This window comes from Budorcas taxicolor, chromosome 20 (genome assembly GCF_023091745.1).
Source record: "Budorcas taxicolor isolate Tak-1 chromosome 20, Takin1.1, whole genome shotgun sequence".
Lineage (NCBI taxonomy): Eukaryota > Metazoa > Chordata > Mammalia > Artiodactyla > Bovidae > Budorcas > Budorcas taxicolor.
The window spans coordinates 58,998,780-59,013,294 of NC_068929.1; positions in this window are offsets into that span (position 1 = coordinate 58,998,780).

The following is a 14,515-nucleotide window of genomic DNA, read 5'->3' on the forward strand; positions in this document are numbered from 1 at the left end:
TTGCTTTCTAATTTCTTTTATTTTCTCCAAATTTAAGTTGAAAAATACAGTATTTTTAGCAAGATCACAGTAAGCTCATCTGCTCATTACCACCCAGTTCCATAGGAAAACTATTGGAGAGTCACTGGAATCTATTCTGAGATAGGAAGTATATGCGGTAATTCCATTCAACATCTTTATAAAATAAAAATGACTGGCTTCAATTTGTGATTCACAGATGCATGTTTTTGATTTATATTTAATTTAGGACAAACACTCACGTCTCTTCTTTTCCAAACACTAGAGACTGCTATATTTTAAATTCCTTAATAAGAAAACAAACTATGTTGCTTTCATATCATGTATTTGTAACAAATACCAGATACAGATTTGCCTTTATTAGTTGAGAAAGTCAAAACCAGCCACCCATGATGCAATTTTATTAGTTCTAGGAAGATCCTCATCAGCAATATTGTTTGCCCACCCAATGTCACCTCAATCTTTCCCAAACAAATGCCTCTCCTATGCCTAACCATCTACCTGAAACTGGACAATTGAAAGTCATTTTGACTTAAACTGTTTGTCCTATCTAATAAAGCAAATAAGTCTGGGAGAAGACATAAGAAATGATATTACATAAGCCACTTACATCACAACAACTATTTTAAAAATAGTGTGAGGCAACATTCAAAAGACTAGAGATAAGAAAATAAGAAGTTATATTTCTGCCCTCAATCACTCCCAGCTCATAAAGGACCTCTATGAGAGAAAGGATTTGAAAAAGTCCAATAAGGCTGGATTTTAGGAAATATTTGGAGAAGTCGAGAGAGAGAAACCCTCAGGTTTTCTTTAGTCTGTCACTGGGCTTCAGTGAAGGTGAAAATTGGATTCCGGGTACTGTGCATCAGGTCCATGAGAGCACTGATCTTGGTGACAACCCTGCAAGCTGAGTGAGAGTATTGCTCCCATTTTACAGATAAGGACGACAATGCACAAAGAGGTGAAGTAATCTGCCCAAGGTTGCTGAACTCAGAAAGTCTCAGAGACAAGCTTCAAACCAGCGAATCTGCTAACATCTTTCCGGTGTAGGGAGTGAGAGAGGAAAGGTCCACGAGAATGGAGACGTGGGAGGTCTTTGGAGAGATCTGAGGTGATCAGAGCAGTGAGTGCTGAGCCTAAGTGTAAAGCAGGTTCACCCACACAGACATGTGCTTGGTCTGAGGTCCAGCCTGCAGGGTCCACTGAAGCACAGTGGAGAATACAGCTTTGCCCATTAGGGCCAGAATTCACTGTCCTCAAAGGGAGCAGTAAAGCTTAATCTCCACACCTCTCATCTCTGATTACTATTGGCCAACACACAAGTGTAAGTTACTGGGGTCACCTATTTGGTGCAAGACCATCATTCCCATAATGCACTGCTTCCCTGCCTGGCCTCTGCTGCAGAAGCACAGCATCAGAGCAAGGAAATGCCTTTTACCCTCCATCCTGTTTATGGAACATCCCTTCCCCTCCTTGCCTTAACTGAAGCCATGAGGATAAACTCCTCAGAGACCTCTCACGTGAGGCTGGTGAACTCTTTGCCTCCTACAGCAAACTCCAGAAGTGTATTGGGCAATGCTTCTGTGAAAAGTCTGCAGTGGAGGAGACCCGGATTCGATTCCTGGGTGGGAGAGAGCCCCTGGAGAAGGAAATGGCAACTCACTCCAGAATTCTTGCCCGGAGAATTCCATGGACAGAGGAGCCTGGTGTATTGCAGTCCGTGGGGTCACAAAGAGTCAGAGATGACTGTGTGACTAACATGTTCACTTTCTGTGAAAAACAGCACCGTCTTCTTTGAAGTTTATGCCCTTTGGTCAAAGCATTCCCTCCTCCTCACATTTTCATGGGTTCCTGTTTAATCCTCTTTCCCCACGTCTTGGCCACCAGCCTTGTGCATGGTGTCACCTTTCACATGAACAGCTTAGCTCAAGTCCTGGCTCTTGATGGCTTCACTTCCTCTTATTCAATAACATATTCATCTCCTCAGCAACCTTCTTCCTCAGTCACAAGGAAAATTGTCACCATGCAAAACATCTCCACCTCCAAAACTTCCTATTCCAGTGTCCTCCTCCATTTCTCACACATGCTTTTCCAGCCACTCTTATCATGACTGGGGTTCAGCTTTCTCAATGTGTTCTCCCACATTGAGCTTTCCTTTCTTCCCACCCACCAGTCTCCTGTTGTTCACACCCCCTTGGTCTTATTGTCGTGTGATGGCCATCATATCAACAAAAATCTTGCCAGTTCTCTAGTTGGATTTTGAGGCCTGTGTTTCTGTCACATGCACTGGAAAAGTCCAACCCTGGAGGCCCCAACTGTGCTCTTTTTATATGTCTATACCCAAGTAGTGAAGGAACTCTGAGGAAGAACAAGCAACAGAGAATCATGATTCGTTAGTCAAGATAAGCCATCTCCGATGGGCCCTCAAGTGTGTTTTAAAAGAGTTAGTCACTCGGTCGTGTCTGACTCTTTGACTCCATGTACTATAGCCTGTCAGGCTCCTCCATCCATGGGATTTTCCAGGCAAGAGTACTGGAGTGGGTTGCCATCACCTTACTAAACTTGGAGGTCATCTTGCAGATATTCCTTCTTCCTCATCTTTAGGGTTCCTGCCAAGCTATCTGCCCAGCACTCCAACTGGTGTGCCTCCATCACAGTATATATTCTTTCCTCACAGGAATAGTCATGACTTATCTGAGAACAGCGGTGTGACTTTAAATGGAACCGATGCTACATTCATTTTCAGTAGTTCTATGGGCTTTCCTGGTGGCTCAGGCAGTAAAGAATCTGCCTGTATTGCAAGAGACTTGGGTGTGATTCCTGGAAGGGGAAGATCCCCTGGAGAAATGAATGGCTACCAACTCCAGTGTTATTGCCTGGGAAATCCCATGGACAGGGGAGCCTGGAGGGTTACAGTACATGCGATCGAACAGAGTTGGACACAACGGAGTCCACCTGCACTTTGGGGGCTTTTCTGGCTGTTATCGTGGCAATCACAGCCCTGGTGGGTGTGTCTTTAGCGTTCTAATGTATTACAATGAGTGGATAAGGAGGTTCAAGGTCTGCTGGAAGTCAAGACTTCCACCATCTTGGGCCTAGCAGGTTCTATCCAGTTCTTGTTATGTTCTCTCTGTAGCTTCCTCCTGAATCTTAGATAAGAGTAGTTGGTTTCCATCAGGGAGAGGCAGGGGTATGATTCTGCGGCAACAGTCTCGGCACAGTTATGCACTGTGCTAAACACATCCTTTGATTCTCGCCACAATCCCCCACCCCCATCCCAAGACAGGCATGTTCTCTAATTTTCAGATTAGCATACTGAAGCTCTAAGAAGTTAATGCTGTCCTCAGTTCACAAAGTTAATTACACAATAGAGGTAGGATTCCAAGGTCTTCACCTGCCATACACAAAGGGCATTCATTCTCCCTCATTGATTTATATCTTAGATACCTCAGTAACCTAATATGAACATTCTCAGGAAAGCCATCTTGGATTTTGACCTTCCCCACCACCCCACACCAAGTGGTTTCCATGCCTTGCATGTGTGTTTTATTTTTTTCCTACTGTTAAATAGTTAGAATAGGAAAAAGGAATCCAAAATGGCAGTGGCTAAAAGACAGACAAAGAAAGGAAAAGGCCCGCAAAAATGGAGCAAAGGAAATATCCTTGGACCTGAGAGAACCTCGGGTGAAACAAACATGCTCCCCTGCTGGCTAGCTCTCATTTGCATAGGGCAGGCTCATGGGGGAGGAGACAAAAGGTATAAAAAGAGGGAGCCAAGACTTGTTGAGGCTCCTCCTTTGGGGTTGGCCTGCCCTCATGCCTCTTGCTGCAGCAAGACAAAACCAAGGAAATTACACACTCTCCCAGCACTACAAACTAGGCTGTTTTGTCTAGGATAACTTGGGTCTCAAGTTCATAGTCATTATCTTTGTATGTCCAAGGAAACATTAAGAAATGTCTTCCCATTACATTTTCCTTTGCAATTTAAAGACAAGCCAGAGCTTACAATCTCAGTTTTTTTTAGAAACTGAAACCTTTGCTGTGATTCATTGAGTATATGTCAAGAGTTGGTTACTTCTGGCTCTTGCTAAAAAATATTCACTGCAACTTATTATTATTCCCTTTTTTCCTAATGAGGTAAGTGAGCCTCAGAGATGTTAAGTAATTTACTTAAGATCAAATTATCCTGAAAAACAGATTCTAATCCAAGGCTCTTTGAAAATTGTATGAAAGTCACACTATCTCAGTGAACTCCAAAAGACGGGCTTTGTGAAACTCTTCCCCTCCCTCTGCCTTCGATAGGAACTGCTGGTTCAAAATCATGGCTTGGTGCCTGGATTGTGTTTATTTCAATATCCTACAAGTTTTTATGTAGTCAGGTTTTATGGCACTTCAGAACCACTGCCCTGCCTTCTGGAAGAGTTTCTTGATGTGAAACCTTTAGGATTACCTTTTAATGAGAACTTCACATCAAAGACCATTTCAAATTATGTTAGACTCTGATTTAATCCTCCCTTAATCTCCCTGTTACCAACATCCACTGGATCATGGAAAAAGCAAGAGAGTTCCAGAAAACATCTATTTCTGCTTTATTGACTTATGCCAAAGCCTTTGACTGTGTGGATCACAATAAACTGTGGAAAATTCTGAAAGAGATGGGAATTCCAGACCACCTGACCTGCCTCTTGAGAAACCTATATGCAGGTCAGGAAGCAACAGTTAGAACTGGACGTGGAACAACAGACTGGTTCCAAATAGGAAAAGGAATACGTCAAGGCTGTATATTGTCACCCTGCTTATTTAACTTCTATGCAGAGTACATCATGAGAAACACTGGGCTGGACGAAACACAGCAGGAATCAAGATTGCTGGGAGAAATATCAATAACCTCAGATATGCAGATAACACTACCCTTATGGCAGAAAGTGAAGAGGAACTAAAAAGCCTCTTGATGAAAGTGAAAGAGGAGAGTGAAAAAGTTGGCTTAAAGCTCAACATTCAGAGAGCAAAGATCATGGCATCTGGTCCCATCACTTCATGGGAAATAGATGGGGAAACAGTGGAAACAATGTCAGACTTTATTTTGGGGGGCTCCAAAATCACTGCAGATGGTGATTGCAGCCATGAAATTAAAAGACGCTTACTCCTTGGAAGGAAAGTTATGACCAAACTAGACAGCATATTGAAAAGCAGAGATGTTACTTTGCCAACAAAGGTCCGTCTAGTCAAGGCTGTGGTTTTTCCAGTGGTCATGTAGGGATGTGAGAGTTGGACTGTGAAGAAAGCTGACCACTGAAGAATTTATGCTTTTGAGCTGTGGTGTTGGAGAAAATTCTTGAGAGTCCCTTGGACTGCAAAGAGATCCAACCAGTCCATCCCAAAGGAGATCAGTCCTGGGTCTTCTTTGGAAGGACTGATGTTGAGGCTGAAACTCCAGTACTTTGGCCACCTCATGCGAAGAGTCGACTCATTGGAAAATACCCTGATGCTGGGAGGAATTCGGGACAGGAGGAGAAGGGGACGACAGAGGATGAGATGGCTGGATGGCATCACCGACTCAATGGACATGAGTTTGAGTGAACTCTGGGAGTTGGTGATAGACAGGGAGGCCTGGCATGCTGCTATTCATGGGGTCGCAAAGAGTCAGACACGACTGAGTGACTGAACTGAACTAATCTCCCTGTTATTCTTATAGATAAGTGGGTTGAGGGGGAAAGTAAATAAAGTACAGATGAATTCCAAGAAAAGTACATTGTTCTTCCTGAGCAAAGAACAAATGAATAAATGAACAAATGTGTTGTGCAAAGTAGAAAACAAAACAGTACATTTGTTGTGTACGTAGAAAGTACACACTTAACGATGTATATACTTTTTAAATTTTTTACCCAGGGTATGTATTTGCCTCAGTGTGAATTCAGTGGGCAGAAGGAAGGAAGGAAGGAAGGAGAGGAGGAAGGAGACAGTGACAATATCTTTTTAGAATTTTACTAGCTGATCAAAAAAAAATAGAAGTAGGAAACTTGATGGGAAAGACAAAATGCAGAGGAAGAGAGGAAATAAAAGATTTTAAAAAGTTATAATGAAATTCTGGCTAGCATCAGAAATGTAAGCAACTCTTTTTTGTCTTCTAATTATGTTATTTTTGGTTTCGTTGTTTTTACTAGTGCGTGTGTGTGTCTGTGTGTGCATGTGTTATTTAGAAAACTTAGAATTTGCCATGAATGTCAAGCATTTTTCAGCCCCTGCTAGGGAAAGCAGATGAATAGGTAGCAAGCAAAATATAGGCTCTATTATACTCAGCTTAAAAAAAAAGAAAACCTATATATATATATATATTTAATTTTTTTAAAGAAGAAGAAGGAAAAGCACCCTCTGGGGAATTTGCATACTAGTCAGACTCTGGTGGCTGCGGTGGGTGGTTCCGGCTGAGAGGCGGCTCTATTCTTAGCCGTCTGTGCTCAGGATGGAAATTGTTCACTGCTGCTACAGGACCTTCTTCTAGTCAGTGCTTTTAACGGGGTTCACCTGTCAGATCAAATTTCCCAAACCTGCGTAAAAGGTGATTGTAATCAGACGTGTCATTCCCTTCTGCTCATGGCAAATCTCCAAACAGGGCTCTTTCTGTCAGTAAAGTACTGAAATGTAGTCTTTCCCTTCCATTAAGAGGATTGCTTTCATTTTAGGGGCTCAGGGATTTTTTTTTATTCTTTTTCAGTTTTTTTCACTGTTCATTTTGTTAACAAAAGTGTATTCCAAGTGACTATGGTTTCCTCTAGTTTAAAAAAATAAAAAGTGCCTTTTTCCTTTGAGTAACAACATTGATGGGCCTGAGTTTCTGAATGTGTGGCTCTTAAATACAAACCAATTGATATGGAGGATTAATTTAGTCAACAAGGCAAGAATAGTCTTTGGTGCCTATTTCAACGTTGTTTCTACTTGAATAAATTCATAGCTTAAAAAGGCAAAAGTTAGTGAGGTTGCCAGTAGTCTGTCTAGTGATTGAAACTGAGTCTTTAAGATATACATTTTTAATGTATCAGAATATTTACGTGTTTAAAATAGCAAATTTTGTTTTAAGCTTTAGTAGACTGTCCGACACCCATGCCTTTGAGGAAGCCTACAGCCTGTCTGGCTTGGTTTTTGTTATCTGAAACTGCCTTAGAGTTAGGGAAATAGATGTAAAGCCATATTCAAGATGAGAATTCTTCAATACAACATTTTTGGACTTTTTTCTCTTACTCTTAAATCGTGGACTACATAATCAAAAACGTATGTGAAGAAAGCAAATACGAACGCTTTCTTGATGATTCTAAATTGGTGCTTATCACGCCATCATTTTGTCATTTGACCAGTAAAGACATGAATCTGGGGGAGTTAAAACAAAAGAAGTAGATACATTATAGAAGGCTTATTAATTTATAAATGAATGACGTTAAATGTGAATTCCCCTGGACTCAGAGGGAAACTTGGGAGAAACATAAAACCACCTTCAAAGGAAATGAAATGAGGAACAAATGTGATATTTGGGCCTTAGGAAAATATGAAGGTCAAGTGTACATGAGATAGAGATATACGATATTGCTATTTGATTTTCTATTTCAATGTGTACAGTTGTACCAAGTATCCTTTTTCAAGAGCATAGTTCTTTTGCAAAAAATTTCCCTCCAGGAATTTAAACGTGTAAGTGAATGGAAGTACACAGCTTCAGAAGAAAAACTGCTTTTAATAAAATGACTGAGAGGAGTTTGGAGAAATGTACTTAACCAATGGTTCGTGGATTTTGAGATTTCATACACTAATAAAATTTCTATCCTTAAAAAGGCACAAGGCATATAGGCTCATGAAAAGAAATAGTTTTTTTATTTTTAATCAAGGACATATATCTTTATTTAAAACTGCACTCTTAATACAAGGGGCACAGGTTCAATCCTTGGTTGTGGAACTAAGATCTTGCATGCTTCATGGCACCGTCAAAAAATAAATAAACTTTTAAAAAGACAAATACTTTTATGAAAAACTCTCTGAATTACTCTCTTCACTTTCCCATGAGCAGGAAGGGTTAAAAACTCCTGGCCAAACAGCAGTCATTGATTAAACATTTAAAACATGAACTACTTGGCTGACCAAAACAATGTCAGATATAAATGAAGAAAATTTGGTCTCCATTTATAAGGTTGCATAGAAAAATTCATCTGATTAATCCCACAAATATTAGTGGCACTGCTATTTGGTATATTGTTTTTTCCTTTATCTTAGCATTTTTTTTAATTGGAGGATAATTGCTTTACACTAATTGTGTTGGTTTCTGCCATATGTCAACATGAATCAGCCACAAGTATGCATATGTCCCCTCCTTCCTGAATCCCTCTCCCATCTCCCTCTCCAACCCACCCCTTTAAGTTGTCATAGAGCACTGGGATGAGCTCCCTGTGTCACACAGCAAATTTCCACTTGCTACCTATTTTATATATGGTAATATATATGTTTCCATGCTATGCTCTCAATTCATCCCACCCTCTCTTTCCCACTGTGTCCATAAGTCTGTTCCCTAGGTTTGCATCTCCATTGCTGCCCTGCAAATAGGTTCATCAGTCCCATCTTCCTAGATTCCATACATGTGTTAACATACAACATTTGTCTCTTTCTGACTTACTTCACTCTAATAAGGCCCTAGGTTCATCCACCTCATTAGGACTGACTCAAATGCATTCTTTTTAACAGTTGAGTAATATTCCATTGTATATATGTACCACAATTTCTGTATCCATTCATCTGTTGATGGGTATCTGGTTGCTTCTGAGAGAGTCAATTCTTAGGCAGGTTGATGAGAAGTCTGGGGTCTCAGAGGAGTTGAAAGGGGTCTGGGGCTCTTGAGAAGGAGAAAAGGATGAACTTGTTTTCTACATTCCTTCATCTTATAAAATGGCTTTTTTCTTTAAGCCTAGAGCTGATGATTACAAAACAAACAACTCAGCTTAAACTCTGTACCAGTGATTATATAACAACAATGTATCCTGCTCCAAGACATGTTTCTACTTCTTATGACCCTTCTGACTAATTCCGTCATCTTTAAATGTATATTATGGCAGTGGGTCTAGTAAGATCTTTCTATTGTTAGCTCTAATCCCTTATCTTAAAATGTAAATCATGGGAGTGGGTCTGGTAAGACCTTTACAAAATTGAGACATTTTTTTGATTTACTGTAACAACCAATTGAAAAAGTATATAGCTCTCTTGCTAAGACTAGCAAAGGGGGCATGCTCCGTCCCCCTTCTGATGTCTATGTCAGAAGCTTCCTCTGTCCCTTTTTATACTTTAATAAAATTCTGCTATAGCAAGGAGAGACGAATCTCTTTAAGAAAATTAGAGATACCAGGGAAACATTTCTTGCAAAGATGGGTACTATAAAGACAGAAATGGTATAGACCTAACAGAAGCAGAATGAAGAAGAGGTGGCAAGAATACACAGAACTATACAAAAATGATCTTCACAACCCAGATAATCACGATGGTGTGATCACTCACCTAGAGCGAGACATCCTGGAATCCGAAGTCAAGTCACTATGAACAAAGCTAGTGGAAGTGATAGAATTCCAATTGAGCTATTTCAAATCCAAAAAGATGATGCTGTGAAAGTGCTGTACTCAATTTGCCAGCAAATTTGGAAAACTCAGCAGTGGCCACAGGACTGGAAAAGGTCAGTTTTCATTCCAATCCCCAAGAAAGGCAACGCCAAAGAATGTTCAGATTACCTCATAATTGAACTCATCTCACACACTAGCAAAGAAATGCTCAAAATTCTCCAAATGAGGCTTCAACTGTATCTGAACCGAGAATATCCAGATGTTCAAGCTGGATTTTAAAAAGGCAGAGAAACCAGAGATGAAATTGCCAACGTGTGTTGGATCATAAAAAAAGCAAGAGAGCTCCAGAAAAACATCTACTTGTGCTATATTGACTATGCCAAAGCCTTTGACTGTGTGGATCACAACAAACTGTGGAAAATTCTTAAAGAGATGGGAATACCAGACCACTTGACCTGCCTCCTGAGAAATGTGTATGCAAGCCAAGAAGCAACAGTTAGAACTGGACACGGAACAACAGACTGGTTCCAAATTGGGAAAGGAGTACGTCAAGGCTGTATATTGTCACCCTGCTTATTTAACCTATATGCAGAAGACATCATGCATCATGTGAAATGCCAGGCTGGATGAAGCACAAGTTGGAATCAAGATTTCAGGAAATATCAATAACCTTAGATATGCAGATGACACCACCCTTATGGCAGAAAGCCAAGAGGAACTAAAGAGCCTCTTGATGAAAGTGAAAGAGGAGAGTGAAAAAGTTGGCTCAAAACTCAACATTCAAAAAACTAAGATCATGGCATCCGGTCCCATCACGTCATGGGAAACAGACAGGGAAACAATGGATACAGTGACAGACTTTATTTTTTTGGTTTCCAAAATCATTGCAGATGGTGACTGCAGCCATGAAATTAAAAGACACGTGCTCCTTGGAAGAAAAGCTATAATCAACCTGGACAGCATATTAAAAAGCAGACATTACTTTACCAACAAAAGTCCATCTAGTCAAAGCTATGGTTTTTCTAATAGTCATGTATGGATGTGAGAGTTGGACCATAAAGAAAGCTGAGCGCCGAAGAATTGATGCTTTTGAACTGTGGTGTTGGAGAAGACTCTTGAGAGTCCCTTGGAGTGCAAAGAGATCCAACCAGTCCATCCTAAAGGAAATCAATCCTGAATACTCATTGGAAGGATTGATGGTGAAGCTGAAGCTCCAATACTTTGTCCACATGATGCAAAGAACTGACTCACTGGAAAGACCCAGCTGTTGGGAAAGATTGACAGCACAAGGATAAGGGGACAACAGAGGATGAGATGAATGGATGGCATCACCAACTCAATGGACATGAGTTTGAGCAAGCTCTGGGAGTTGGTGATGGACAGGAATGCCTGGAGTGCTGCAGTCCATGGGGTCACAAAGAGTGGTATATGACTGAGTGCCTGAACTGAACTAAACTGAAAACTCTGCTATACAAAACCTTTTGAGTGATCAAGCCTGGTCCCTGGTCCGGAAGCTAAGTCTTCTTCTGTGGATATCATGAATCTGACATCATTCACTTTGAGCTATCACTTGCATGCCCTAGCCATTGTTAAAAGTGCTGCAATGAACACTGGGTACATGTATGCATGCTCAGTCACATCAGTTGTGTCCAACTCTTTGTGACCCTTTGGACTCTAGCCTGCCAGGCTCCTCTGTCCATAGGATTCTCCAGGTAAGGATACTGGAATGTGTTGCCATGCCCTCCTCCAGGGAATCTTCCTGACTCGGGGATACAACCCAAGCCTGCCTTGTGGGCAGATTCTTTACCACTGAGCAACCAGGGACACCCAGGGTACACACGTATCTTTCACTAGTGCCTTTCTCAGGTTATATGCCCAGTAGTGGGATTCCTGGACCATAATGTAGTTCTATTCCTAGCTTTTTAAGGACTCCACATACTGTTCTCGATAGTGGCTGTATCAATTTACATTCCCACCAACAAGGAAATAGTCACCCAAATCCAGGAAGCCCAGAGTCCGATACAGGATAAATCCAAAGAGAAATATACAAAGACACATTAACCAAACTAACAAAAATTAAACACAAAGGAAAACTATTAAAAGCCACAAGGGAAAAGCAAAAAAATAACATACAAAGGAATCCCCATAAGGCTAACAGATGATTTTTCAACAGAAACTCTGCAGGCAAGAAGTGAGTGGAAGGATATATTTAAAGTGATGAAAGAGGAAAACCTAAATTAAGGTTACTCTACCCAGCAAGGATTTCATTCAGATTTGATGGTAAGAAAATTATCTTCCAAGCATCTGATTTCCAATATTGTGTAAATTGGTTAAAAATAAAGACTAAAATAACTGCACTGTTACACTGGAAAATAGAAATCAAAAGAATGAGGACTAATCTCATCAATCTTGAGGAAAGAATTTGGATTACAACAAAATAGTAAATTACCTAATTAGTAATTTTTTCCCATAAATAAAACTTGAGTGAAATTTACTGTATGTCAAAAAAAAAAAATTACTGTATGTCAAAGCCTTATGTCTGTAAAGAAACAATGTAAATGTGTGTTCCTAAGCCAGTGTCCAGACGGTGGATGGACATCAATTGATATGTTGAGTGTTACAATGAAGATAACATGTTTCAATAGAGCATGGTATTTAATTTAATGAAAATTAAGATTTGGGGGTGTTTTAAGAATGCCCAAACTACCACACAATTGCACTCATCTCACATGCTAGTAAAGTAATGCTCAAAATTTTGCAAGCCAGGCTTCAGCAATACGTGAACCGTGAACTTCCAGATGTTCAAGCTGGTTTTAGAAAAGGCAGAGGAACCAGAGATCAAATTGCCAACATCCGCTGGCTCATCGAAAAAGCAAGAGAGTTCCAGAAAAACATCTATTTCTGCTTTATTGACTATGCCAAAGCCTTTGACTCTGTGGATCACAATAAACTGTGGAAAATTCTTCAAGAGGTGGGAATACCAGACCACCTGACCTGCCTCTTGAGAAATCTGTATGCAGGTCAGGAAGCAATAGTTAGAAATAGACATAGAACAACAGACTGGTTCCAAATAGGAAAAGGAATACGTCAAGGCTGTATATTGTCACCCTGCTTATTTAACTTCTATGCAGAGTACATCATGAGAAAGGCTGGGCTGGAAGAAACAAAAGCTGGAATCAAGATTGCTGGGAGAAATATCAATAACCTCAGACATGCAGATGACACCACCCTTATGGCAGAAAGTGAAGAGGAACTCAAAAGCCTCTTGATGAAAGTGAAAGAGGAGAGTGAAAAAGTTGGCTTAAAGCTCAACATTCAGAAAGCAAAGATCATGGCATCTGGTCCCATCACTTCATAGGAAACAGATGGGTGGGGAAACAGTGAAAACAGTGGCTGGCTTTATGTTTGGGGGCTCCAAAATCACTGCAGATGGTGACTGCAGCCATGAAATTAAAAGACACTTACTCCTTGGAAGAAAAGTTATGACCAACCTAGACAGCATATTGAAAAGCAGAGATATTACTTTGCCAACAAAGGTCTGTCTAGTCAAGGCTATGGTTTTTCCAGTGGTCATGTATGGATGTGAGAGTTGGACTGTGAAGAAAGCTGAGTGCCGAAGAATTGATGCTTTTCAACTGTGGTGTTGGAGAAGACTCTTGAGAGTCCCTTAGACTACAAGGAGATCTAATCAGTTCATTCTGAAGATCAGCCCTGGGATTTCTTTGGAAGGAATGATGCTGAAGCTGAAACTCCGGTACTTTGGCCACCTCATGTGAAGAGTTGACTCATTGGAAAAGACTCTGATGCTGGGAGGGATTGGGGGCAGGAGAAGGGGACAACAGAGGATGAGATGTCTGGATGGCATCACTGACTCGATGGACGTGAGTCTGAGTGACCTCTGGGAGTTGGTGATGGACAGGCAGGCCTGGAGTGCTTCGATTCATGGGGTCGCAAAGAGTCGGACACGACCGAGTGACTGAACTGAATTATGAGAACAAAATGTGTAGCTGCTGCACCTAATTATTTTCCCAACTGAGGCAACTAAAGAATGTCTAGATTTTATCAGCACCAGATGGTTGACAACCATGCGCCCAGTATACACCGAACCTTGGCCTTGACTCCACTAAGAATGGCAAGTGGGGTTCCTGGATGGTGGCCAGGTGAGGCTTCTGCCTCAGTGACCACAGACAGGCTTAAGACGGCCTGCTTAGAGGGTTGGGGCCAGGCAGGATCACCATGGCACACAACAGCTCTTGAGGACTTGAGTCCATCCCTACCATGCAGCAGCAGTGTCAGCTACTGGACAGGACATTCAAGGTGAAGGGGACAAAGCTGGTCACTGCGGAAAAGCTCATTTCACTCTCTGTTAGTTTTTGCTGTAGGTACATATGCACCCAGTGAGTGTTAGCCCCGGAAGCCTTTCTTCTCCATAAAGCAGATGTTAAACACGCATGAAGTGGTGAGCCAAACATGTGGTGAGTCCCCAAATAACTTGCCAGTGACGCACAAGTCTATGCAGTACCTTCCTTTTCTTTAAAATCATTCATGAGAAGGGAGCAATTGAGCTTCCTCCAGAGTTAAAATGGACGCTCAACATTTCCGGGCTGAGTGCATCACTCCCACACACAAAACACGTTCTGCTGAATACACACAACTTCAAACCAAGGTTTTCTTCACTACAGTAAAATTAAATGTCATGAGCACTAATCCAGGAGACTGATTTGATTGTTCTAATCATCCAAAAGCCTAGTGAGTTTTTTATGAGAAAAGAATGAAGAGAGTGAATTTATATGACTTTCATCAATGAGCATGTCTATCTGCAAGAAATGCATGGTACTTAATATTAGTAATCATTTAAATATCCTCCATGGTTCAAAGAATCTGTTCTCTCTCTACCAGCACCACTAATCCAC